The sequence below is a fragment of the Argiope bruennichi genome, chromosome X2 (genome assembly GCF_947563725.1).
Source record: "Argiope bruennichi chromosome X2, qqArgBrue1.1, whole genome shotgun sequence".
Lineage (NCBI taxonomy): Eukaryota > Metazoa > Arthropoda > Arachnida > Araneae > Araneidae > Argiope > Argiope bruennichi.
Window position 1 is genome coordinate 61,324,941 of NC_079163.1, and position 26,856 is coordinate 61,351,796.

A 26,856-nucleotide genomic window follows, 5' to 3' on the forward strand; every position below is an offset into this window, starting at 1 on the left:
ATATAAAAAAACGTAAATAATAAAAGGTGGACTTACCATAATCCTTTAACTTCTTCTTGAAAGGATATGACATCCCGTCAGATAAGAGATATGTCTTTTAAAAGACACTCATCCAATAAGAAATTTTACCAGAAAATACCTTTTTCTCTTCGAAGTGATCTTCAATCACTTATGTCAGAAAAGACAATCTTTTCAACTTTTAGGAACCTGGAAAATAAAAATGTTTATTAATTATGAAATGCTAAAAAGCAAAAAACATGCCGTGTTACATTCTTGAAATATATTTTTATCCTTAAAATACAAGTTAATCCTCTGATTGGTGTATTGGCCATAAAGTACATACTGATGAAACAGGTATTCAAAACAGTTCATGTAAGAAAAAACAAAGATAAAATCGAATTTCGTTTCAGTAATGGATGTTTTTATCAAAAAGTAGCTTCAAAACAATTCCCACAGAGCATATTTTTTTCTTTCAGAGATCCATACATGTTAAAGAAAACTGAGTAAACTTGAAATAAAATAATTTAAAAGGGGCAGATATCGAAAATGAAAAAAAAAAAAAAAAATACAAGATAATACATACACTGAATGCAATATACTTCGTTATTTTTATCGCAGTAATAAAAAATTTTACTCACCAAGACTAGATTTAATTGACTTAAATATAAAATTATAAGCAGAATTTTTTTTTTTTTCCTTTAGTAAATAACAAAGTAAGTAAGTTCCTTTAGTAAAAAGTGCTTTAGCGCAACTGGTAATCTACCCGTTGCTTACGAAAGATGAGAATCAAATGTTACCAATACATAGTTTGGAAACTTCTTTAATCCATATTTCAAATCCATTATTTAATCCATATTTCCCGACACTTTCTCATATGCTATCTCTAATAAATGTGTTATCCCATCCCCGCATAAAACTGTGAACCTTGGGCAAGGCCTTGTATGCCACAGGTGTTCAGTTTTTATGTTCAAAGTCCTGCAGCTGAGAGTTATGTGCTTAGTAGTATAGAAAACACACATACTCTCCAGAACTTGTGAGTTATTAACCACATCTCACTGGCGAATAGCAGTTATTAAAGAACCTATAAGCGTGTGAATTTTGGCAATTAGTTGCTGGGACACAGTTAAAACACAAGTACCTGAAAACCGAATGTGTATTTTGAACGCTTTTTTTTTCGAACCAAATGACATTAAATTTACAATTGCAATGAAAAAATCGCATACCAAATTTCATTTATTTAAAACATTACGTTTTTGAATTATCGCTTTTACACACATGCAAAAGTATAAACAGACAGATAGTCAACCTTTTAACGGATTTTTACTCCATTTGATACATGACTGCACTTAAGATATTAAATCCGAGTGCCAAGTTTCATCCATCTAGTTCCCTTCATTTGCAGTTATCGAGTTAACTTGTATTCGGACAGATGGATAAATAAACAATCTCAGAATAAATTTCGCTCACAATTTGAAAAAAATCTACAAATTTGGAATAATGACCATATGCAAAATTTTATCTGTCTAGCTCAAAACGTTTTTGAGTTATCGTGTTTACAGATGGATACTCAGACAAGGCATATACATAATTCCGAAAATACGTTTTTCGGACCAGGGAGGTTTGACATGTTGAGATTCGTCAAAAACAAATTATGTAGAAATTTTTATGACGATTAGAATGCTTTCTCTTCGTATACTAGAAAGTAAAAATTCAAACAGGATGCCCAGATGCCTCGCATACCCAGTTACTCTCTTCTACTATAGTAAGTACACTTATGTTCGTTTTAAAAAATTTAGTATAATGAGAAGATGGCAATAGTAATATCCTTGGAGGTACTTAGCCATGCCATGCCACTATAATAATTGTAATAGTATAAAGAGGGTCCTAATAATCGTAAATAAACGCAATGCAGGCATACCTATATATTATAAACGCGGATTTTTTTAAACCGTTGAGTAATTAGAGGAAATTATTGTAATGTAAAATTTATAGATCACTGTAATAATCAGATTAAAGCATTTAAAAATGAAATACATTTTCAGTAAAATATTTGGTATAAGTGAAAATTCCTTAAGCTACTTCTATTTAAACTCTTAAGTTTTAATCCCTCGTTGTTAATAATGTAATTACCTTTGGTAGATGGTTTTGCCCTATTAGCATAAAACCATACAGTGCACGATTTTGGCGTTTTTCGATTTTCATAATAAAAAATGTATATAATTGTAAGAAGTAGCAAATTAATTTTTCGAAGACAAACTTTCACTTTTTTTTTTTTTTAATTTCTAGAAGCAACAAAATTACTCTTTGTATTCAGCGGGAAAATTTTAATAAAACAAACCAATATAAATAAAAAAATTATAATAATATAAATTAGATGTTAAATAGATAAATAAGAAATTTGTGCTAAAATATTCAGTAACTAGGGTAGCCGTTAAAAATCAACTTCATGAATTTTATTAGGCATCTTTCTATTTTGTTCTATGACCTAAAAAATATTTTTATAAAAATTCCAAAGTTAAAAATATGTTTTAGAGGTCACTATCAAGCTTTAAAATTTTGAAAACAGAAGAAATTTTCCAAAAATTAATCAAATCTGTAAATACATAAATAATAATCAATAAAAGATGGTGATTATAGGAGAATGCATTTCGTCATGTTTGGGCATGACAAATGGCGTTGTTCTCATTTCTTTCCACTACGAATTTCTATCAACTGCAGTTTCATGTTGAGATAAGAGTGTTCATGCCCAAACACACTGCAGCAAATCACTGTCATGGTCCCCACCTGAATCTGACTCAAGATCATTTCGTAATTAATTCTAGCACTGAATGTAGCATATTCTTAGTGTTTTTCGTCCATGTTTGAGTTTTAAGTTAAGGCTAATCAAAAGTATATTAAATATCATTATAGTGAAATAGTTTGAAATACTATTTTAAATGTGAATATATTTTAGTTTATAACACTTTTTATTAATGGCATGAAACAGTAAATCACTTATTTTAACAAGAAAATCTATAGATATATCATTTTGTTGGTCAATTGCATCTAGCAAAATTGCCATCGAAAAGAGTTTTCAGCAGTTATAGAAACGAATTTCATTTTAAGTATTCAAGATCCCGCATGCTATAAGGATAATGATGTATTTCCTATTTGGGAAAAGTTTATAATTTCCATTAGATTAAAAAAATAGGTTATAGATAAAATTGAAATATTTTTTTAAAGAATGACAAAAACTCATCTTGTAATCAACCTCAAAAAAGGACAGGAAGAATAGTCTGGACAGTAATGTCGCTGCTAATCACGATGCAGAAAAAAAAATTATAGAAAAGCGGTTATTGATTTGATAACACTTTAAAATATAGGATGTGATCAGTGCGAGCAGAATGTGAACAAAGTCTATTCAGCGAGTGAGAATGAAAAGCAAAGCTCAAGGTTTAAAAAAAAAGAGTTCTCAACTGATTTTCCTTTGACTATACATTAGAAAAGAAACATTTTAGAAGATATTGTAGGTAGTAAAACTGTTGATTGTCAACCAATCATTGCTTTATCAGGAATCAATCGTCAGGAAAAGGCATTGACCAATAACTTCCGATATCAAACCTTTCAAAGAGAAGCGATTCAAGGCTATACAAGAAGAAGAAATTTAGGGAATTATTTATCAGATAAAATGTTTGAGTTTTGATTCAACGTCTGTTAACATAGTTATTTATTATTATTATCAGATAAAATGTTTGAGTTTTGATACAACGTCAGTAAACATTGGGTTGCGAAAAAGAATATGTACTGAGCAAAAGATGAACAGCTTTGGATTACTTGCCGTTACATGGCCACGAAATCCTGCTTGAAGCAATAGTTACCGCTATGTTAATTTGGGTTTCAACAAGGCTTGAACGAACATTTAAACGAGTTAAGAATTCTTGACGTTCAATCGATCAAGATGATTTTCGTACAGGCCTATTTGATATCTCAATACATGAAAAAGTAATCAACAGTGTCTCAAATATTAAATGAATTTGCCAAAAATCAACTTGAGGAGTTTCAGGCTCGAGATTATTATAAAATACTTTTAAGAGTTCATCATTACATTTCTTGTACGTATTCCCAAAAAAGAAATACGCTTTAGATTTCCGGGGGGGGGGGCTGCATGGTGCCTCATGGATTAGGAAAAGCAAATTATTCGCTCAATAAATATTTATTCAAAAATCAATTTAAACTGCCTTAACAAGAAGAATATGAAATATGTGATACTCGCTTGTAGTGAAATGTTATTTCAATAGCTGGTTCCAAGCAATACTGCTTATTTTGCTTCAAAAAATAGTTTGCAGTCCCTGAAAAACTAAAGATTATGAATGTATTCATTATAAAATTTCTATAAATGCAATGAACGAGTTTCTTAGACACTTAGGGTACACATCAGAGAAATTTGTTACCCTTTCGTTTTCTGACGACTATCTCAAGAAACGATAAAGAAAATGATTAATGCTTTAAAAACGGACGAAAATGATAAATCCTTGAAATGGTTCATCTAGATGTAGCCCTTAAAAAGAGTATAATTTTGTATCAATTAATACGATGAGAATTTTTTAAATCATGAGATATACTATTGGATATGCCATCTCTGCAAAAAGACGGGATAGATTGGAAAGAAGAATCCCAGAAGATTGGTTGAGTTGCGTTTTATGGCGCAAGAGCCATACTTGACTAAACTGCGCCAGAATACCAGAAGAAATGCAAAGCAATAATTGGTTAATTAAGAGTAGTAAACGACGCAGTAAAACGAGAACGTGGAGAGGCTATGATGCAAATGCACACCAGACTTCACACAAAAAAGCGAGAAGTAAAACAATGAATGTTGTTAGAAAAGCAATTTAGAAGCAAATAGCAGGACTCAAAGAAAAAAAATCTGTTTTAGCATCTTAAAAGTAATTATATAAACAAACTGTAATTATTTTTAGCTTCATGGACGTTTAATGTGTAACAAATTAAAATTCTTTTAAAATATAATGAGACGTTTGCTAATTGAAGTTGGTTCAATTCTAACTTTTCCCTGAAATTTAAAAATTTTTGGCTTTGATAGCGACTTCTGAAAATTGCTTGAAAAATCCGAAAAAATTACAATAATTATTTTTTATACAGTAGGTCATAATAACAGAGAGCTCGATTGAAAATTTGCAAAGATATTTTTTTCTCTCATATATAAACACAAAACGTCTGATAAATAAAAAGGAAAGGAATTAATCTAAAATTATATTCTACTTCATCTTGAATAGACATAATGATAAATTTTTAGCTGTTTTTAAGAGTTCTTTGTTAAAATCATGAGCATAGTCAGTAACGAAAGGCAGAAAACATGAAAAGAGAGTTCAAGATTGTATTTGGACTTATATACCCAATGAATTTATTTACAACAAAAAAAAAATTATATATCTTTCAGCAAATAATTAACACAGGAATTTAGTTTCGCCTCTCTACTAGCCATTCGATTTCTACACTTTTTTGATCTCACCTAGCAACAACTCACACACACGTGATAACACATCCGGTGGGCTAAGTCCACCTTTCGTCCGCACGAAGAAAATCGTAGATATTCCGTTCTGTTCTTTTTCTTTGGTGATATGCATCTTCTTTTAATTTCTTATTTTCAGTACATTTCAATATTTGATTTGTAAGTTATTGTTAGATACTGTTTAGAGAAAATGCACATTAATTTCAGCCTCCGACGAAAAATTAAAGCGTCAATCGATTAAAAAATTAAAACGTCTATATAATTTATATATATATATATATATATATATATATATATATATATATATATATAACAAAAATAAAAAGTATAAGCGGAATGTAAACCGGAGAAATGAAGAAACATGTTTAAAAAAGGAGAAAAGATAAAGGCATGCGACGAGAATGCATAAAACGCTGCAATTCAAAGAGCAATGTGGAAATAAATTTTAAATCAAAAGTGAAAATAAAATGTAAAACATTGGATGCAATGGGACGATCAACATATTAATCACTCATCAGGGATGAAATTAGCGTGGACTGCAAAAGAAACAATAGCATTTTCTTCAAAGAGTATCGAACAATTAAGTGAAAAGATACTGTATTCACCCCAAATGCTATAGTAATGTGAAAAGGTGCAAAAAGTGAGATACAAAATAAATAAATAATATAAAAGAAAGGTGTATAATTTCGAGGGAAAAAAAATAGTAGCAATTTATGCATTTCCCCACTATTCAAAGTTCTGAAGAATATCAATTATCTTAAACGTCAGAATGCTTTAATTTTTACACCGGGACACTGGCGATGTCAAACTAGTACATGAAAAGCATTCAATAAGATTATTAATAATAGCTATATTCAGCGATTATTCTTAAATATAATTAAAAATACACAAATTATAAATTAAAAATAAACAGAACTGTTGTCCAATGAAAAACCGGCTCAAAAAACGCATCTGAAAACAAAAACTAAAAAAGCGCACTCACTATCAAAGGAAATTCTAAAAATCCGGTTGCTTTTCCGCTCTGAACAAGCTTGGCTCTTTATCCGCAAAAGGTTTCCGACCTCTAAAAAAATTGTGCTTTCCGTCGTTCCTCATCCGCCATTTTCTTGAGATCTATCTGCTTTTTGTAAGATTCTGGTTGTGTGCTTAAATCAATGCTGATCGGATTCATTGACTGTTTTGATGCTTCAAAACATTTCTCTCTTAGAAATATAAAAGAAAAAAAACTGGCATGGTGACAAAGATTTAAAGCACTTCTTTAACTATTTTTATACCGTTGATAACACAAACTAGAGAATTCCAAACAGAGTTGATAATAGTGCAATGGAAGAGGATGATTCATTTACACCAGTATGGCAACAAGCTGGAAAAACAAAACAGATGACCTTTTCGAATTTGCGATAACCCGCAAACGGGCGCCGCAGAAAAACGGGCGCTGTTCAAGCGCCATTCGAAGAAATTATTTTCACTGCGAGCCCAGTGTGAAGCATTACTCATCATCACCAGTCAGTCGAGGGTATGGGTTCAAGCAATTATGTCTAAGCGCCAAAAAAATCACGATGTATTCCAAAAATAATATCTCGCAAAAATTATTTGTACGCCATTTTAAAATATTGTTGCGGATTGTTCACAGATGGCGCTGCCTCCTCTTGTTTACTTCCTGTTTGTCAACAGTCACCCCCAAGAACGGGGACTTGCGTGTAGGCACGGACTCCAACGATAATGGAATTTCCAAGGAGTTTCGAGTTAAACTTCGTTGTTATCTTTAATGAATATCTAAAAGGACACCGATTTTTGGAAGTCATTCATTAAGCACCTCCACTGAACACAGTCGCAATAAATATTTTAAAAAATTATCTTTCTAATGATATCACTTAAATTAACACACAATTTTACCATAGTAATAAAGTATTTTAGACATTTATATTTGCAACAATATTTTTCATCACTGCAATAAATATAAAATTATTTTTACTGTTTCATCAAATCACAGTATTTGTTAAAGCTCTCTTTAACAATATTCGCTTTCTTTGATGATTTGATTCTATAAATTCAACAACATATTTTCATTTACCAGTAATGTGATATTATACGATTTTTAAATATTACTGAACAAGCCCATTAAATTAAGTGATTTTAAATTTTACGCGATTAGTTTCGAATTATGAAATATTTTCATGCGCCAACTTCAAATTAATATTTTTTTATAATGTGATCATGGACATTGGATTTTCACTTTGGATTCTAATTACAAATTTTGACTTTTATTTTAATTTTACAATCATTGTGATTCGAATTTCCTTTCGTTTAAAACACTATTATTAAAACAATGAAAGGAAATTTTTATTCATCACAAACTTTATTTAGAAAATTTTGACAATTAATTCTGTTTAAATATTTTTTTAATATTATTTCTTGATATCTTTTTGAAAACTTAGGATTTTTTTTATCAAGTTGCTTTATTATTATTTTTTCATTCAATATGTTTAAAGACGTAGATATTTAACAATTTTTCTCACATTAATATCATTTCTAATTCTTTGCTTTAAATTCAGCCATGCGCTGACATTCAGTTTAAAACATTCGGTATTAAAATATTTTATTTCTACAGCAAGTAGAAAAAAACAGTAATTCCTTTTTGTACAAATTTCGATTTTCATTTCAATTATTATCAAAAAACAAAAGAAAAATTATAAATGCTTGCGAATTCGTATTTAATAATTTAACAGCCAAGAAAGCCAATATTCCGACTGGACAAGTTGGCTTCCAAAGTCAGCTGGTTATATGTGTAACACAAAGTCGAATAACAGTTGGAAATTAATTGCATAAAACTAATATCGTTTTTCAAAAATTCTTTATAATAAAAAACGAAAATGAAATAATGTGCAATATAAGTATAAATGAATTTGCACGATTAAATAAGATTAAGTAGTACCTGCATGATTAAATTTAAAAAACGAGGAATAAAATCAATATGTAAAATATTAAATTCTCTTAGCTTGCAGGTTCATTGGAGATTTGTGGTGAAAATCGAATTACATGCTCCAAATTTGAAATGAGATTCACCGAAAAATCGACAAGATTTAGATGGCGAGGAAATAAAAAGAAGAACCTGTCCACGTCGGGGAATCACTGCTCGTGAACGATTTGCCAAAAATTCCGACAAGAAAGTGTGTACACGTCTTAAAAGAAAGCGCAATTTACTTTCATTCTTCTCTGCCTTTCAGTTTTACTAATGTGAAGGACTTCCTGCTCATTCGAGGTCATTTTTCTCTTTCTTTGGAACAGGACGCTCGGGCGGGGGGGGGGGGACGTCTCGTACGGTTTTCCCCAACCAACCTGACTTGGTTGCACTCCAGACAAGATCAAATCAGAGGTCAAAGGACCGCAAGAAAGTTAAAACTATCCATTCAAACGGGGACTTTATTCAATTTTTTCTGCTATTACAAATTTTAAAAAAAGGAATGGAAAGAATATCGCATCACTATAACAGAAGAATATTAACATGACATCAAAAGTACGTAACTTTCGATTAGTCCGCTTCAACGTGAAAAAGCATCGAAAAAGACGCGAATTTTGTTTTCTTTCTTTCTTTTTTCCCAGAAGTCAATTGCCTATTAATTGACAAGTTTGAATTCACATTTAGTTAAACACATCTACAGGTAGCTGTAGCAATTGTATCATTTATAGCATCTATAAATCGTGTTCCCTTATTATCCACAATATTTTTTTTCACATGACCTTCAACATATTTCCTTTTTTCCTCCTCCCCCCCCAAAAAAAAAGTAGCTATTGCCGATTGAGAATTTTTATACCTTTTAGCATCATCAACTTAACTGTAATCCTTGGTCTATTTCCAAAATTATGAATAAATTTTTTAAATATCAAATCCACGGCATCGTAGATGTAGAGCTTTAACACCCTGTAAAGACCTTCATGGGAAGGGGGAATCAGTCTAAAGTGCTAAAAACGGGGGGAGAAGGGAATTCGAACAGTTTTCCGTTCGGCGACAGAAGCGCATTTGAACCAGCCCCTATCCTGTTTCAAGCTCTCTCCTCGAATTCCGTTTTATCTCACAGTCTGGACCATAGGGTTTCATTTTCCAAGGAGAAACAAAATCGGGATTGTACTGCACTAGCTTTCTGGGAAAAAGAAGAGGGAAAAAATTGCCCTTATAGAAAACTGCATCTAAAAACTGATTATCACTGTAAGCAAGTTAAAATACATGAAGTAAACAGAAATTCTTCCGAGACCAAAGAAAATACCATTATAGACATGTTTCATTGTTATACACATATTTCACTATGCATAAGAAAATACGTGAAAGTTGTCGCTCAAAATCCTTGCAGTAATAAGAATTTTATGCTATACAAAAAAAAAAAAAAAATACGATAGCTATTTAAAATTCCTATAGGGTTAAATAACTAATTAATATAAGGGATATAATGATGAAGAATTCGAGAGGATTAAAAACAATATTATATAATTATCAGTTGAATACAATATGAGAAAATATTCTGAAAGTCAATTACATGAAAACCTGATTACAAAATTATTACTTTCAGAAAACAAAGTAAAGCAGGGTCTTTTAACCAAAAAAAGATATTGCATATCATTTTGCAACAAACCCTTTCTATCTAGTCTAAGCAGAATAGTGCTATTGAGGAGTAATAAACCCTTCAAGGCTTAGCAGAAAAAAGAAACATTGTCATGTCAACGAACGGCATTACTTTGAAAATATATCCTTGGATTATAAATCATGGTGAATTTGGCCACCATTCAGGAAAGCAAAATTAACTGATAGAATAGGCAGATTGCCAATGCTAAAAGACATGCAAAGGAAGAAGAACCAATATCTAAAATACCACTTCTTTCATTACAAAATGTTATACGCATTTTAGGTCGGATTTATGAAATCAACACTCATTTTGTTTAAAAAGTATGCAGCGTAAGTCTGAAATTTAAGAGGAATTTCAAACAATATAGATTGTAGGGTTTAATGTAATCAATCTACAGAAAATGTCCTAAAACACGATTATTCAAAAACGTGACAAATTGCACCTTTGTACATTTGGTTGAAATGCACTTAAATTGTACATTTTAATCAAATTTTGGTTGGACTGTCTGTATCCGTTTATGTACATGTGAACATAATAAGTGAAAATTGCAACGAACAGGTTAGATAGAATTTTATCGTCCTGCTTTTAGATCTGTATTAAAATGTGGATCAAATCCTTTAATGGGGAGACCATTTATCCTTTATATTTACGTGAATAAGAAAGCGACCGTTCAAATACGCAATAATTTAGATGAATGAAATTTGATATACAATCTTTACACTATAATTGTACATCTGTGCCAATTTTCGGTTGTATCAATAGAAAGGAAGACATCTATAATGCATATTCGAGATAGGATTTCAGAATTAATATTGCCAAGGAAAAAAAACAGAGTCGAATCCATAGAGAAAATAAATTCAACTTCGTATATTCCTATACTCCGATTCAGAAAAAAATATTTCGAAATTGTATTTCCCCATTTGTGTATACGATAATTCCATAATGAAACGAGTTGGTCTCGCTGTGTCTAATTTCGAAGGGAAGAGATCCAGAATGTCGAGGGGATGAAGCATTTTACATTTATTGATAAATATATCATAAATTGAAAAAAAGTACAACATATAATTTAGATTAGACTTCTTACAGAAAAAAAAAAAGCGGAGGTGATTATAATATAAACAGATTATAAATTAGAAATTTAGAACAATAAAAAAAAACAATTTAAAGTTTAATGTAAGAATTAGAATTATGTTAACGAAAAAATATAGAAAAAGAACATTTTTTTAATCAATAAAAGAAATATAATCATTGCGAATAGCAACTTTTTGATACGCAGTGAAGATGAAAAGTTAAACTGGATGCGTCATATTAGGTTTATCAAATGAACTAAATGATAAGTTTATTTTAGGATAACATGATTTACAGATATTGTATAGATCTTTGGATGAAACATGCTAGTTATAAGTACAGTACAGTACATTCAGTTCAATTTTTCTTCAGGGGAAATAACTCTGAAGACCCCGAAATAAATATTTATGCATTTCAACAAGTCTGATAATAAATTAAATTTAAAAAGTCGAATAAAATATTGAATTTTACAAAAATCCCGTTACAAATTATCCAAATACTTAAACAGATTAGTTATGCAGCTGCAAAAAGTAACAGTAACTTACTGGGTCCGAATCTTTGACTTTTAAATTGGAACTTCATTACTCCCTCATAGTAAGCGATAAATGGTTATTTAGTTAAATTTTATGGCTTGTTAATTTTTTACTTGGCTCGTTAAATTTTACAACATCAGTTTATCTTGCAATTTTTTTTCAATAAAAATTAGCATTTTGTCACGTGACAATATAAGCAGATTCAAACTATTGGTTTTAGATCGATAGCAGCAAAGACTAATTTAAATATTTTGTTTTATCTTTTGAGTTTCTAGAGCTCATTAAGATTGAAAATTTAAGATTGGAAATTGAAATTTTTATTTCTAACTTGCCAGGAGGTTTCATTTTATCCCATAAAATTTAGTAAATATATTGTCCCCAACTTATAAATTCAAGTGTATTGGAAACCAAATAAAGAAACCAAGAATAAATTAAATAGAGCCAAAAATATTACATGCTTCCAATTAAATATTGAAAATTCTAGTAAATTAATCTTTCTTTTAATAATCTCATGCATAAACACAAATACCAAGAAAGAAAATCTTATAATTTTTACAGAAGAATACTGAATTTTTTTTTAAAAAAACCTGCAAATAATATTTTAATTCGTAGGTACCAGCAAAAGTTTATCTGTAGATCTAATGCACCTACCTGTAACTGATATTTTAATAGATTATTTTTCATTACATATTTTTGATTAACTATGCGTATGACATTTGCAATAATATAACAGAAGAGAATACATGAATAAATAAACAATGTTCAATAAAACTGACTTTGATGAAGTATATTTTCTTAAATAACAAAGACTCTTGTTGTTGCTATTATCTTCTTTTGCTATTACCAAATATTTGTCAACTTATTTAGCATAATAACATAAACACAGATTTTTAAAAAATTTAATTTAAAAAACTCAGAATCACTGCATTACTTAATAAAGATGTTTTAAATTACAAGTACAAATGTAGCATAAAAATATTCTTAAATCAATGCTTCTATAAAGCAGTAAATTCTTCAATATTAGCATGCAAGAATAAACTTATCTCAACGAATTTCAATGCATTCTTTTGTGCAATCATATCCTCCTAATATCATCCTTATTTTCTTAAATGGAATTCATAACTTCGCTAACTTTCAATCCGCTAACACAAGCAAATAATTTTGTTCATTCACTCACCCGTATAATAAAAACAACTCAGTGGAACACTACCAACCTCGAGTAGCCGTCTCTTATGACACCGTCTTGAGCAAAGAGAAGAAAGAAGAGAAGGGAAGAAAAAAAAAAACTAATTTGATTTCAGCTAAAGTTAGGGACTGAATTAAACCAGAAAATCAAGAACCACAACGTATCGTTTCTTGAACTGTGAATATTGATGGCCTGAAAACAAAAGACCGTTGACCTCGAAGATGGCTAAAAAATTTACAAAAAATTATCAACACTCTTGACTTCTCTCTTTAAACACTGATAGACAAAGTATAAACGTTTAGACTAGATATAAAGACGGAGATTTGTAATTATCTACAAGAAATCAAAAGTTAAAGAAACATATATAAAGTCTAAGGAAAAGGGAAGTTACACGATCTACAAAAACCAAGAGGCATATTTTTTTTTAAGTGTATGTTTCCAGTTTCGAACATTTTTTTATAATCATCGTTATTTCATTTAATAGGAAAGGAAGCTTGCGATCAACACGAAAGATATATTAACTGCTCAACAAAAATATTTTTATTGGTTTTCAAAAAAGTGAACTGTTGATCTCTATCGAATTACTAAAAAACAGAAAAGTAGTTTTATTTACATTTTGACAATCTTTTTAACTAAATAACAGGCAGAGAAGGCATACAAAACTTGTTGCACTTAAATAGCCATAGATAATAAACATGCCAATATAATAGCCATGGGTTTGAAAATAAATATGCAAATTTAAGTTAAATAGAATTAATAACTCTTCCTTTAATTTATTTTTTCTGTATTTAAATTCAGTATTGTTGTGGTATAATTTTTTTTTTAACTCTAAATGGCGAAAATATTCAGATTGTCTTAAAATATATAAAAAAACTTAAAAGTATAACTATGATAAAGTATAACTATATTCTCATCAAACCTGTTCGTATTTCGGAAACTTCTTACGATTTAATTATATCGTTCACATTGAACGAGCTTCAAAGAATTGAAGAAGAAAAAAAAAGGGGGAGACTCATTAGAGATATGATAGTGGACGTGAATGCTACAAATTGCCTTTTCAATGTGCTGCAAATTTACGTTCCATTTCCCAATTCCGTTCAAAGCAAAAATAAATCGTCTCAATCAAAAAAAAGTAAAGTAAATAAAAAAGTTTTCAGCTGGTGAAAATGTTTACAGTCCTCAAATGAATAAGACTTCGAATTCATCATTAGACTTGGTACATCGTATGTCTGTTTTCACTTGAATGCACTTCAATCAAAGCAATCAACATTATTATTTTTTTTTTAAATATACCTAAAATGAAATTCTTCAAAGAGAAATCCAATTCCTTTCAGCAACAGACATTTCGGCTTACTGATAAATACATCTAACGAGGCTTTGAATTCACAAACAGATGACGCTTCGATCTGAAAAGAGGTTTAATGATTAGTTTCATGCCCACGCAATTTCCTCTTTCCCTGAATCCCCGGGGCATGCCGACAGCAGGGGAACAAAAATAACATTGCTAATACCGCTAAGACGCAGATCGGTTCGATGTATACACGAGCCGACTGCACTTAGGGGGGCGAGATCAGTTGCTATGGCAATTGGTGCAGTGTTTGCGTAAGATGGCCGGGTTCTTCGTATCTTTCCCTCAAAAGAGTTGAAGGTTTCGAAATCACGGACGCCCACACGTCACACAGGAAGGACGCAATGCTGAAACGTGATCAATAATCGCCAGGCACGCTTGCGCATATGTCGTAAATAGAAATAGGTTGCCCGGGTTTGTTTTCAAATCCTACTCGAATTTTAGCATCGATATCTTCTCGCCCAACAGTAGCACTAGATTTTCTGAGATATAAAACCCAATAAATAAAAACTAAAAAATCCTAATTCCATGTAGAAATACATTTAATTCTTGTTAATATTAAACAGAAAGTTAATATTAAAAAACAAACAAAATTCGAATTCCAAGTAATTCAAACCTAACCACCTTCTCCAGTAGCGCTAAGATTTCGCAGATTGGTTGGTTGTCGGAGTTTAATGGCGTAAGAACCATTTTCTGGTTAAACTTGGCCTAAGAATTCGCAATATTCATGTTAAAGTGCAATACTAACTATATTTTGCCACTCTTGATACACAATAAAATAGTTGATTTCTTACTCCGTACATTCACAATCAGTCTAAGACATACAAATGAAATTATGGCATTCCAAAATCATACAAAAAACCAGCTAGAATTGGTAAATTGGATTTCTGGCTCATTCTGACTTCCTCTTAACTTTTTACTATCTAGCCAATTAGATTGCGGTGGAAAGAGGGAAGCTAGGAGTGCATTGTGGGGGGTATGGCTATTGGTACAATTTAATAAGATGTTAATCGAAAAACTAGGATGAAATGTTCGTAAATGATTGCCCAAGTAGAAGAGCAAAAAAAAAAAAAAAAGAAAAAAGAAAAAAAAAAAAAAAAAAGGAATTGCGTGCGTAGAGTAGTATTATCAATCCATTAATGAGGAGAGGAATTATCATGAAAAATCAGCTTTACTTTCACTCCGCATTCGATGAAGAATCCATTTGAATTTTTCAGAAAGATTGAACTTTTTGCATATTATATGCCAACTTAATTAAAAATAGTTAAGCAAATTGCAATAATCACATACTGCAAAAGAGCAAAATTTAATATCCTTTCATAATAGCAAAATAAGTTGAGGAAAATCGAAAAAACATGTAAAGAAACTGCATGAATGGTTGCATAATTTCAAAAATTCAAATATATGTTTTGCATCACAGCTCCAAGTGTTTACATTTGGAAAAGAAAATTATATTAAATGACTGCAATACTGGGTTTTTTTTAAAAATCATAATCTTCCTGTTTCTTAATCTTTACAATCTTAAGTTTTTAAGGCAAGACAAAATATTTTCCTTCTCGATTTCTTCACTTTACATTATCGCTGCAATTGTTTACAAAATTTCTGAAAACTTTCTGAATTATTGTCTGACACGAAATGATAGATTTTATTTTGAATGCTACGTAGAACATGGATTAAGGGAATACTTTGATTTTTAAAAAAGGGGAAAATCACGTCTGAAATGAATAATATTAATTTTTCGGATATCAGACGTCGCATTAGAAGGCTCAGATCTACCATATTGAATTTAATATATGGAGGATTTTAATCAATAGTAGAAAAAATTTATTAGCATGATTTGCTTAAAGAATCCAAATACTTTTCTCAGTGTTCTAGAAGGAAGTTCTGTGTTCGTTTTGGAACACAGAACCTTCGTGAAATTCAGGTGGACCAACAAGCTCAGTACGGGCTCAGAAGAGTATCAAAGAAGCTAAATTTACATGTACACCCTCATTTGGAACCATTACTGAGACAGATACGTTGTTCTATTGGAAAAACTGCGCTATTCCCGCAATGAAAATATAAATACTTTGAGTTTGACATTCAAATTGACCAGAATTAAATCAATGAGAATTTCTGGGTATAGATAAGTCGAAATGTTTATTCAATATGATATATGTGACCAACTGTGAAAAGAATCTCTAACGTGTGCTTTAATTTGGAAATAAATTACATTTAATATGCTTACCTTGTAAATTAAAGACCGAATCATTAATCTCGTTCAAAGTAAGGGCTCATATATAAAATATTAAATGACATTTAAATTAAAACCTAACGTACTGATAATTTTTTTTTATTTCAAAGTAATTTGAAAATGAAGTATAGTATTTAATATGTGTTGATCATTATTTGTATATTGTATAATAATATTTGTATTACAGATCAAACTTTAATTTTTTATCACTCATCCTTAATTTTCAAATTATTTAAGTATAACATGAGCGCAATAATGTTTTTGTCCTTAACAACTGAATAGCTTTAAGAATATATTAACACTGGCTGCAGTATCGACTTCTTTCAAAAAATTATTCCTGTAACAATTGGCGATAAAAAAGGCTTTATTATCGCAACGGAAAAAATATTCTTGAGTATTTTTCTTCTTTCGACGATTGAAGGGTTAAAAGGAATTCCTAACTGCTAATCAGATCAAGCCACAGCTTGCTTCTACTCTCATTCATTTTTGGCTCCAGTTCCCGGCTGTTGACTTCCACCATCGGCTTTTTTTTTTCTGTTGTGAAGGTCAGATGAGGTAGGGCGTTTCAGCTATTTAAATCTCTGAGTACAAAGAAACTAAAGAATTACTGTTTCCTGTTTCAGATAATTTCCTACAAACAGAAAGGGTAAAGTTCTTGAAAGAACGTCCATTTCAATCAAAATCCACAAAATCTTCACTAACTGTGTGGTTTAAACTGATTATTAGTAAAACCAAGTAGGCAAAGACAAATGACCTTCTCAATACATGTTTCGTTAAACAGCACCAATAGCTGTGTGAAAACACTTCTGACAAGCAACCACTCCCAACAAAAAATTGACTTTATGAATAGCTTTAAAAAATATACTAAGACTGATAACAAAGCTGACTCTATTTTCTGCGGTAAGAAACTTATTTCTTCTAGTCATCAGGTTTTTGCTTATAGAACGTGGCGAAGAACACGCTCCCGTGCTTCTTTGTCTAACACAAAATTGCAAATTGCCTACAGGCAAAACCCACTTACTACGGTTCTTGATCCAAGTTGATCGCTCAAGCGGCGCAAGTTGCATTTTGCAATTCTCAGTCATCTACTTCCTTAGCTTCCTCGGCGACTTAAAATGCTTATTCAAACAGGTTTGTGAATAAAATAAATATGTAGGATAAAAATCAATGTCCTCCTGCCAGTTTAAATGAAAAATAGATTGACATACAAATCAATCATGCTCTTCATAAATTCGCCTGCACAGGCGTCATTCCAATTTTGGCAGTAATACGTAAGAATTGAAACTTTTTTCCTCTTCACAAAAGGTTTAAGCATAAATGCGAGTACAGAGAAACTGTGCACAATATGAAAAATGAAAGACTTCTAAATATGATGACGGTCATGTTGTTTCATGTAAACTCAAAATTATCGGTGGAGCTAACAACACTTATTTTTCAGAATGTCTATTTTCAAACCAATTACGTCTATCCTGCTATAGCATAAAAAATGATTTCAGATTCCATATTTATTTCTTTATGTGTATATTTTAAAGAAATACTCTCATTATAATTTATTAGAAGATCGGTTCTTTCTAACTTCATTATGCATCTATTATAACGATATTATAAAAGCTCGTACAACAAGAATCATTATACTTTTTTTAAATTTGGGAAGGAGGCAAGTTGGAGGAAATAATACTAAAAGCCATAAATGAAGAATCCCTTCAAGGGCATTCGGTAAAAATCTGAATATGTTTTGTAAAATTGTGGATCACATGGGAACATTCCTCGGATTGTTACTAGTTAAAGTAAATATTAGCTACTTTAATACTAGTTAAAGCAAATATTTTATAAACTTATCTTTTAAAAATGTTATGCAACATTTTATTTTAAAACATTTCACTTAAATCAACTAAGTGGCTACAATTAGTTTTCATTTAATTTTTTATGGATTTATTTTACTTTCCTTCAAGTATATGCACTTCGAATCAAGAAAATTTTTGAATGAAAGTAAGGTCACAAAAATTTTTCAAGGATAATAAAAGTGCCACCAAGGAGATGACTGATCAATCCTTCCTTTAAACAATATTGACTATAATAAACTATAATATTTATTTGAATATCGCACTATTTAATTAAACAATAATGGAAATAGCTAGCATCAATCTTGCAATGGGAGATTTCTTTCTTATTTCACTGAATGTATTCGAATTACTTTAGGTGGTTTAGATTCAAATAAATATATATATTTTACACAAATATTTCCAGTTCAGATTAAACTTCACAGAGAAAGTACAAAAACAGCAGCACAGAAATTTAGAGAAAAATTAGAAGAATTCTCTCATTGAAAAGTGATAACATAATAGGCAAAAAACATCTAATTCAGAATATTCGTCAAAAATATATGTTACAAAAGCCATCAGACAAATCATACTCTCTGATCATCTGACTTGCAATTCTGATAAGCTTTTCAGATATTTCCGAATAACAAGCACCGAAATACTACTGTTCAGAGAAACACTTAATGAAATTCAGTGAACTGGCCCTAAAAAATGCTCACTATGTGCACGCTACATTTCTTTCTCCCTGCAGAATGAACAGCACGCAATCAACATGTGTATTCACGTGAACGATGTTCGGAAATCGCTTCTCACGGAAACGGCGGTCATCACGATAAGATAGTTCTGAAAAATACGATATGAGGGTAAAATCGAAAAGACACCCTTAAAGTTCCTCCTTTATATGACAAAAACGATTCCACGTCAATAATGCCGACATTTTGGCCGCTTCTCTTTCTTTAACGAACAACTAACCGCAAGATTATTTCTATTCGCAGACAAGCAAGTCAAAAGCAGGCATGGTTTGTTCATCCGCGTTACCACGGGTCAATTACTGAAAACTACATTTTTCTGAGTATGTCAAAAGAGATTAATCCACTGACCTATGAATTTACTTAACTTCCTAATTAGATGACATCCTATTTTGGACATGTTTAGTTAGTTATCTTAAATTCTATAATAATATAAGGAGCATTGGAGATATTGAACCGCTTCTAAGTGATTTTTGCATTTTGAATTACTTAATACTTTTCGCTTAATTAAAATTCAGTTATTCGATGCGCGTGTCAGGCACGTCATTTCATATGATGGGTGTATCTTGATATCATTGTAAGAGAGAAAATAATTATACTACTGTTGGACAAGTAGGCGAAAATGTTAATAACGTTCTTGTAAAAGATGGGTCCTAAAACAGAAAGCACTTTGTTTCAATTGCAATTTCAACTTTGGTTACACGGTCAGTAACACTTCTTACCGATATATTACATTATATCAATAAGTTATTAAAGAGAAGATATTTTCAAAGAGTTTTAACCAGTCAAAACAATATTTTCAAAATTGTTAGATAATTTTGAATATACATTTATCATTGACTAAATATATAAATGAAATAATTTTTGGAAAAAAAAATCACAAAACAGGATTTTGTTCACCAAATAAATTAACACTATCTGTTAAATATTCACAATTTTGTTTTATTAAATAATAAGCACTTTTGCATTTCTTTAGTCATCATTGCTCAGTTTAACATCATAACGAACTCCCATATTCATTTTTGTTATGAAGAACGACTACAGTATTTTTGTATTCATGCTGGAACAACATTCCTTTTTTTTTTTTTTTTCCCTAAACGTGCTACAAATATTTTCATTATCCGTATTGTTGTGATCGAAGATTCGGAAAAAGAATATTTTCTGCATATTTTGTAGTTTTTCACATATATATAACCTGGGTTTTTTTGTAGCTTTTCGTAGTTTTTTTTTTTTTATTATTAATCCGTAATTCCGTAGTTTTTATTTAATTTCCATAGCTGTTGAAAGGTATGTTTATGAAATATTTCAAATATAAGATAAATTAAAGATCGGATTTATCAACTGTTCAAATCAAACAACTGTTTATCTTGATAGATATGCAATAAACATACGGATGAGTTAAAACTAACGAACTTTCGTAAAAATATTAGAAAAATTCTTAAACATAACAAACAGGATTAAGGAATAGAAAATAGTAGCCCCTTCTGCGAAAATAATAAATTTGAAAAATTACTTTTTCCCCCAGAAAGATTCTATTGGGAGGTTCTAGACCCGCAAAACACGTTCGTAAACAAAGCAACAAGTTTCTCCACCGGGTACTTAAAGTCGATGACTCATGCTGTTTCGCTACCCAAGTTTCAATCGGGTTAGACACCGGAAAGCTTCCACAAGACTCATTTCACCACGCTTTTTCTTTAAAATAGACTTTTTTTTAACAGGGAAGTTATATACAAGAGGAATTATGACCTTCTTTAAAATAATTCTTTTGGAACTTTTACAGTTATTCAGTAATAACTATCCGCATTTTAAATATAATTAATCTCAATATGTTTTACAACACTTTAACTGGCGCCTATAATCTGTCATTTGCAAATGCCATTTTATATCAGCAATTGAACTGAAAACACGCACCTAAACAACGATTTTTATTGAAACAAACTCTAATGAAATATAACAATTTAGAATTACTGAAAACTAGAAAATAAGATCTCCTATCAATGCAATCAAATCTCGATTCATATATTTTACATATTTTCAATTTTATATATATAGGACAGACAATGTATTTTGAACTGCCTCACAGTTTAACAAAGCTCTGTAACACAATCAGTCTACAGCCGTTTACCCTTAGCAGATCAAAATTTTAAAAAGATTGATACATTTAGTGTTATTTCCTATGAATTGACAAATATTTAGAATTGCCTTCACTTTTGGCCATGCATTTCCATGAGAATTTCTACAATTGTAAAATAATTTCAGATCTGATGAAAACTTATTTAAATCTTAGATTAATTAAGTTTTCTGCAAAAATTATTAATTCAGACAGTCATTCTTAAAATTTTAATTATAAACGCAAAACTGAATTTTCAATTCGAAGCTAATCCTTTTAATAAGCACATTTCACTTGATAAATAGAATTAAATGGTGCAAAAACCAATATGAATATGCTGCTTCCAACAAAGAAAAATTATAAACCATCGTTAAAAATGGACATACACATAATATCTAAATTTAATATATACAGTATAAATATATATTATCACATTTTAGATTAAATACTATGCTGTAAAAAAGCTGTTTCGTATGTAAAAAATAAATATTGCATGCACACAAAAAAATCATTTGCGCGTTATCGATCCAGCAGAAATGCCGAGTTATTAGAAAAAGACGTTTGCATTAGAGGGAAAAAAGATATAAGCAAATATAAAAACAATGTTGTAAGCAAGAGTACGATTTATTTCTAGGGGTGGCGTTATTCACATTTCTTAAACACATGCATATTATTTTCACCCTATTTTGGGGTAGTCACTGTGTATAGGTCATAAGTGTACGTGTGAAATTATGCATCATAAATAAGTAGGGAATTTTCCATAGAATCGCATTTTGTTAGTACTCTTATTTGTCAGATATGTTTATTTTAAGGACGATTTTTGAAGTTAAATTGGTTGACCATGACCAGGAAACCTACATGACACGCTCTCGGCATTTAAAAGACAGAAAGGGAACCATTCGGAAACACATTCTTGTTGAAAAAATAGAATTATGTATTCAAAATGTATCCTTTTTCAATAATACATTTTACGTATTCAGAACAGCATTTTTTTTTTTTTTTTTCAAAAAAGAATTGGCATTTTTTTGACATATATGATTTTCAAACGATAGGATAAATCAACCTTACACAGTTTAAGTAATTAAGACAATAAGAAAAACCAAAAGCGCGCGACAGTCAGAAATTATTAATGTGGTTAAATAAATTAATTTTTAAAACACTGAAAATCCAATTTATCATATACAAATTCAGAAAAATTTCAAAATGTTACTTGCTTCAAGCATCAAATTCTGGCTAATAGTGATCGCATTCCAGGAATCAAAAAGATAGGAAATCAAGCATTATCTAACAGAAAAGTGCTGATCAATTTCCGCAGGTATTTCATGCCACCATCAAATTATATACATGATCCATAATAAATCCAGAACAAGCACAATGTTACCGCAAATTTTTCTAGACAACACGTGCTCGCAGATATATCCGATGTTCTAACACTAAGCAACAACGCATCTCTTGTTCCATGTCACCAAACCAGTCCAGCCCACTGGGTAGTCACGTGTTACCGGTTGACACCTGTTCTTGACTGCCCATGAATAGAATGCTTTGTTATGCTTGGATTCATATAGGCAATATTTCCAATTCGCACTTTTTTTCTCTCTATAAATGGATTTACGCTTTCATGATACAATAGCTTTTCTCAGCAGGTTATTTTTATTTAAATGTCAAGTTGCGACTAAAACCTTTACTTACAATGAGGCGAGAAAAGAGCTAAATATACCTATAGCATCTTCATTCATTGCTAAAAATATAAAATTCATTTAAATGTCACTGAACATGCATTCAGTAGCATTTTCAAAATATTCCACTCACATTAAAACAAGTTAGTCAAAAATGTTTCAAATGCGTATTATACAACTCTGTATTAGTTTTTAGTATTATTAGCGTAATTTATATAATTTTATAACATTTTTAAAGAAAAAATTATTTGAATTTTGTTTGAGAAATTTTAACAGTGATAAATTGTGAGGGCCTCAATTAAAAAAATATATAATTCAGAAAGAATAAATGCATTAAAAAAAATCGATCAACACTAAAATGCACAAAACAGAAAGAAATTTTCATTTTTTCAACTACAAATTTTATTTCCATGAGGATTTCACGCATCGTTGATCAAGTTCAGATTTCAGTAATTGACCACGTATTGTGCAACTTTTGAGAAGTAAAAAAGCAAATCCACAAATATTGCTTCTATTAGGCAAATGAAATAAAGTAATTTTTGTTCTCCAGATAATGGCGAGAATTCTATTGATTCATACAGGTTAAAACTAAAAATCGCAATTTTGCATTTCCGTTCTCCATAACTAGGATAGCAAATCGAATTAAAAGAGAAAAAGACTAAAAGCTCAGCTAAACATATTGTGTAAGAGTGCTTCATATACAGATAAGCGATTATTAGTTTATCTGTCAGATAAACACATGCATCATAAAACATTTCCTAACATTGGAATCGCATACTTTTAAAAATAAAAAATAATAATAAAGCCATGTGTATTTTCTTTATAAACGAGACTCCTTACATGGCTTTTGCAGATTTAATATTTTACAATGAAAAATCTCCTTCATAATATTTCAATAAACAAGTTTGATAAAGGTTTTTCCTTTATTTCTGATTATGAAATAATAAATCTGATCTCTGGCAGATTAGATAAAACAAAACAGTAAAATGAAATACTTTTATTTCCATAACGTGCAACAGCTGCTCAGCATTGACGTTACAGTCCAATAAACTGTTTCGTTGTTTTTATAATAGATTCAGAGATTAAAAACAATTACCAAGATAGCGCTTTAATTTCATCAATGATTTCTATTAATAAAATAAATAAATTCGTAATTTTATTGAAAATAAAAATACCAAAAGAAGCGAAGAATATTTCAGACTTAAATACAGCAGTACACAAATCACACTTAGAGTAAGTGCGTTTAGGTTTGTAATTTCTGATATTCGATAATTATAAGACAAATTATGAATATCTGGAAAAGAAAGCATTTGAAGCATCAATCTATTGACTAAAAAAATCATTCAATAGTTTAATAAATTTTTATAAATATATAAAAATGGTATTTTCAATCATATCTAATGAAAAATAATAAAGAATCGATTTGAAAGTTCTCTCGATCCCTTTTGGAGCCTGGAAGTCTTGTTTTACAACACTTTAAAACTTGAAACGCACCATTATTTCTGAGCGACTACCACAGAAGTGGGGGGAGGGGGTGAAGTCGTCTTCTATTTCAGCAAAGGTTATCTATCAACAGGATTGTATGACTTTCGAACTGGATATTTCCATATCGGTCATAAAACTCTCCATTAATGGTCTTTTGAAAGCCGGTTGTGTTACTGATAAAAATTACTTCTGGAAGAGGTTACATCATTTTAAAAGTTATCTACAAGAGTGAGATTTGGAGAAATTCGCCATGATTTTAATACATTTCTAAATGACATGACTTTTAATATAATCTGAATAATTTCTCAATTGTGTTTTAAGAGAATAAAATTGTTTTTCAATGAATTTACACAAATATGTATGGAGAAAATTCAAGAATGAATGATATTTCTTATCATAAAATATTATACCTCTGTCGAAACAATAATCATATCTTTAATATTTTACATAACTAACATTTGAACTATTAATCTGTCACTTTATTGAATTATAACAGCTTTCATTTTGCTATTGAGTTTCCTCAATTTTACCCATAATTCTTCTTGACTCATTTAATTCGGTATTTTATTTCGGTCACTTGAAAAAAAAGTTTCTTACGCTTGAAGTTACAGTTGATTGAGGTTAGTTGGGTTGAAGTGACTTATAAAGTGGGGATAACTGCTAAATGGGTAGTTTTAAAATGCCATAAATAACTTAGAAAGCCCAAGTGCAGATGTTATACTTTTATGGGATGGCGTGTTACATCAACTTCAAAATATAATCTGAAGAACAGTCTATCACAAATTTAATCTTTTCTGGCTCTCTTTACAGGCTCAATTTCAATGCTGTTGCTTTTTTTTTTCCCTTAATCTGTATTCCAATAGAGATAAATAATTTATTGGTTCTCATTTTGTATATGAAATATAGTAAGCACAATAACTATCTTCTTACCAGCTGGACAAATTGCGATAATATCAGTAAAACCTCCTCTAACATCTCAAAGCTACACTATTTTCAAATGAATTATCATTACATAAATATAAAAGTTTATTTTCTAAGTAGTATTTTGACTGAAATATGTGCCAAATTTTCAGCAGAATTTTTAGATAAAATTTTAATTATCTGTTTAAAAAATAAAAATTTCAGAAAAAACATCACATTTAAAAGAAATAAAGTTTTAGTTTTTAATTTATATTCCAAAGTAAGAGACCTGTCTGTCCGTTTTACCAAATAGACTGTTGGACATAGTTATTAAATTTAATATAGGTATATATTGGAGGATGGAATGTGAAATTCAGAGCGATTTTTTTGAAATTTAATCTTAATCTTATAAAAATCAAACAAATTTTATCTTTAGTGATAACCCAAAAACATTAACAATCAAAAATAAAGTTATTCTTGGCACAAGTCATTTTAAAATTTAAAAAAAAAAATTATTAATTTTATTGTTTTTTTAGTCTATAAATTATGTATCTTTAATCTGTTAATAAACTTTTAGGTATCATGGGGTTTTTTTTTTTTGTTTTTTTTTTTGTTAAGATCTTCCGCTTATATTTATGTATGAAAAGATAAAGATTTCGAACATAAATATAAACGTTAATGTTAGGCTTTTTAATTAGAAATTTGAAGCACTTTTATATTAATCGAATATTTGATACAATTATCGATCTTCTAATTTCCATTTGAAAATTCATTGCTTAAGAAATTACTGAAAGTTTCAAAATAAATATGAAGCGATACGCATTTTATAATAATTATTATTATCAAAAAAAAAAGAAGTTAGAAAATGACAAGATGTAACCCTGATGATCTTGTTTAATCCCTTAATCGCCGTGCCCGTGCATCATACGATATAGAATTACCACTTTTCAAATAAATTGAAATTAAAACAATGAAAGAAGCTATAATTTGATACAAAAATTACATATAATTCACAAAAGTATTCTATAGATTATTAATTGAATTAGTAAGACAGCATATTCCCGAAACCAAAGGTGAAATCTAATTAGATAATAAAGAAATAAGCAAAACGCTTAACAAATCCATTGAAAAAATCAAGTGCTTTTTAATGCTTCATATAATATCATTGTGAAATATCCGCTAATTTTTCTGAACTGCGTAATTAAAAATAATTTTAAGAAGAAAATTATTTATGTAACAATTATTTATTACTCTAACCACAAATTTGTACCAACCACATATGATACAAATTTACCAGAGACGGGAGTTGCAAACGCTTCAAGGCAGACGTTAGAAATTACAAAACTTATTAAGGAATAAAATCTATTTGACTTGACAGGAAAGGGCAAAATCGCATCGGGTTCAGGAAAAAGGATCCCTCTTTTCAGAGCTTAGAATGACATTGCCAATTGTCCTTTCAACTTTCGACCAAACATTTGAGGGAGCAAAGAAGGGGAGTAAATAGGGGGAACTAACAAGGGAAGGGGAAAGGGGGGGAGGAAAAGAGGTTACTGAACGAGAACCGCGATTTGCTGACTCAGAAAATAACAGCAAGTACCTGCAACTTGCTCTCAATTCAATTGT

At 30.1% G+C, this 26,856-nt stretch overlaps 1 protein-coding gene across 3 annotated transcripts in view; it reads right to left on the reverse strand.

Annotated features, from left to right (window-relative positions):
- The window catches only part of LOC129960978 (probable JmjC domain-containing histone demethylation protein 2C), a 189,330-nt gene that overhangs the window by 139,602 nt on the left and 22,872 nt on the right, over positions 1–26,856 (reverse strand). For all 3 annotated transcript variants that reach the window (XM_056074759.1, XM_056074760.1, XM_056074761.1), the window contains one exon: positions 37–207. The gene's annotated coding sequence lies outside the window, so the exon portion shown is untranslated. Of the gene's footprint in view, positions 1–36; positions 208–26,856 lie in introns of those variants that run through there.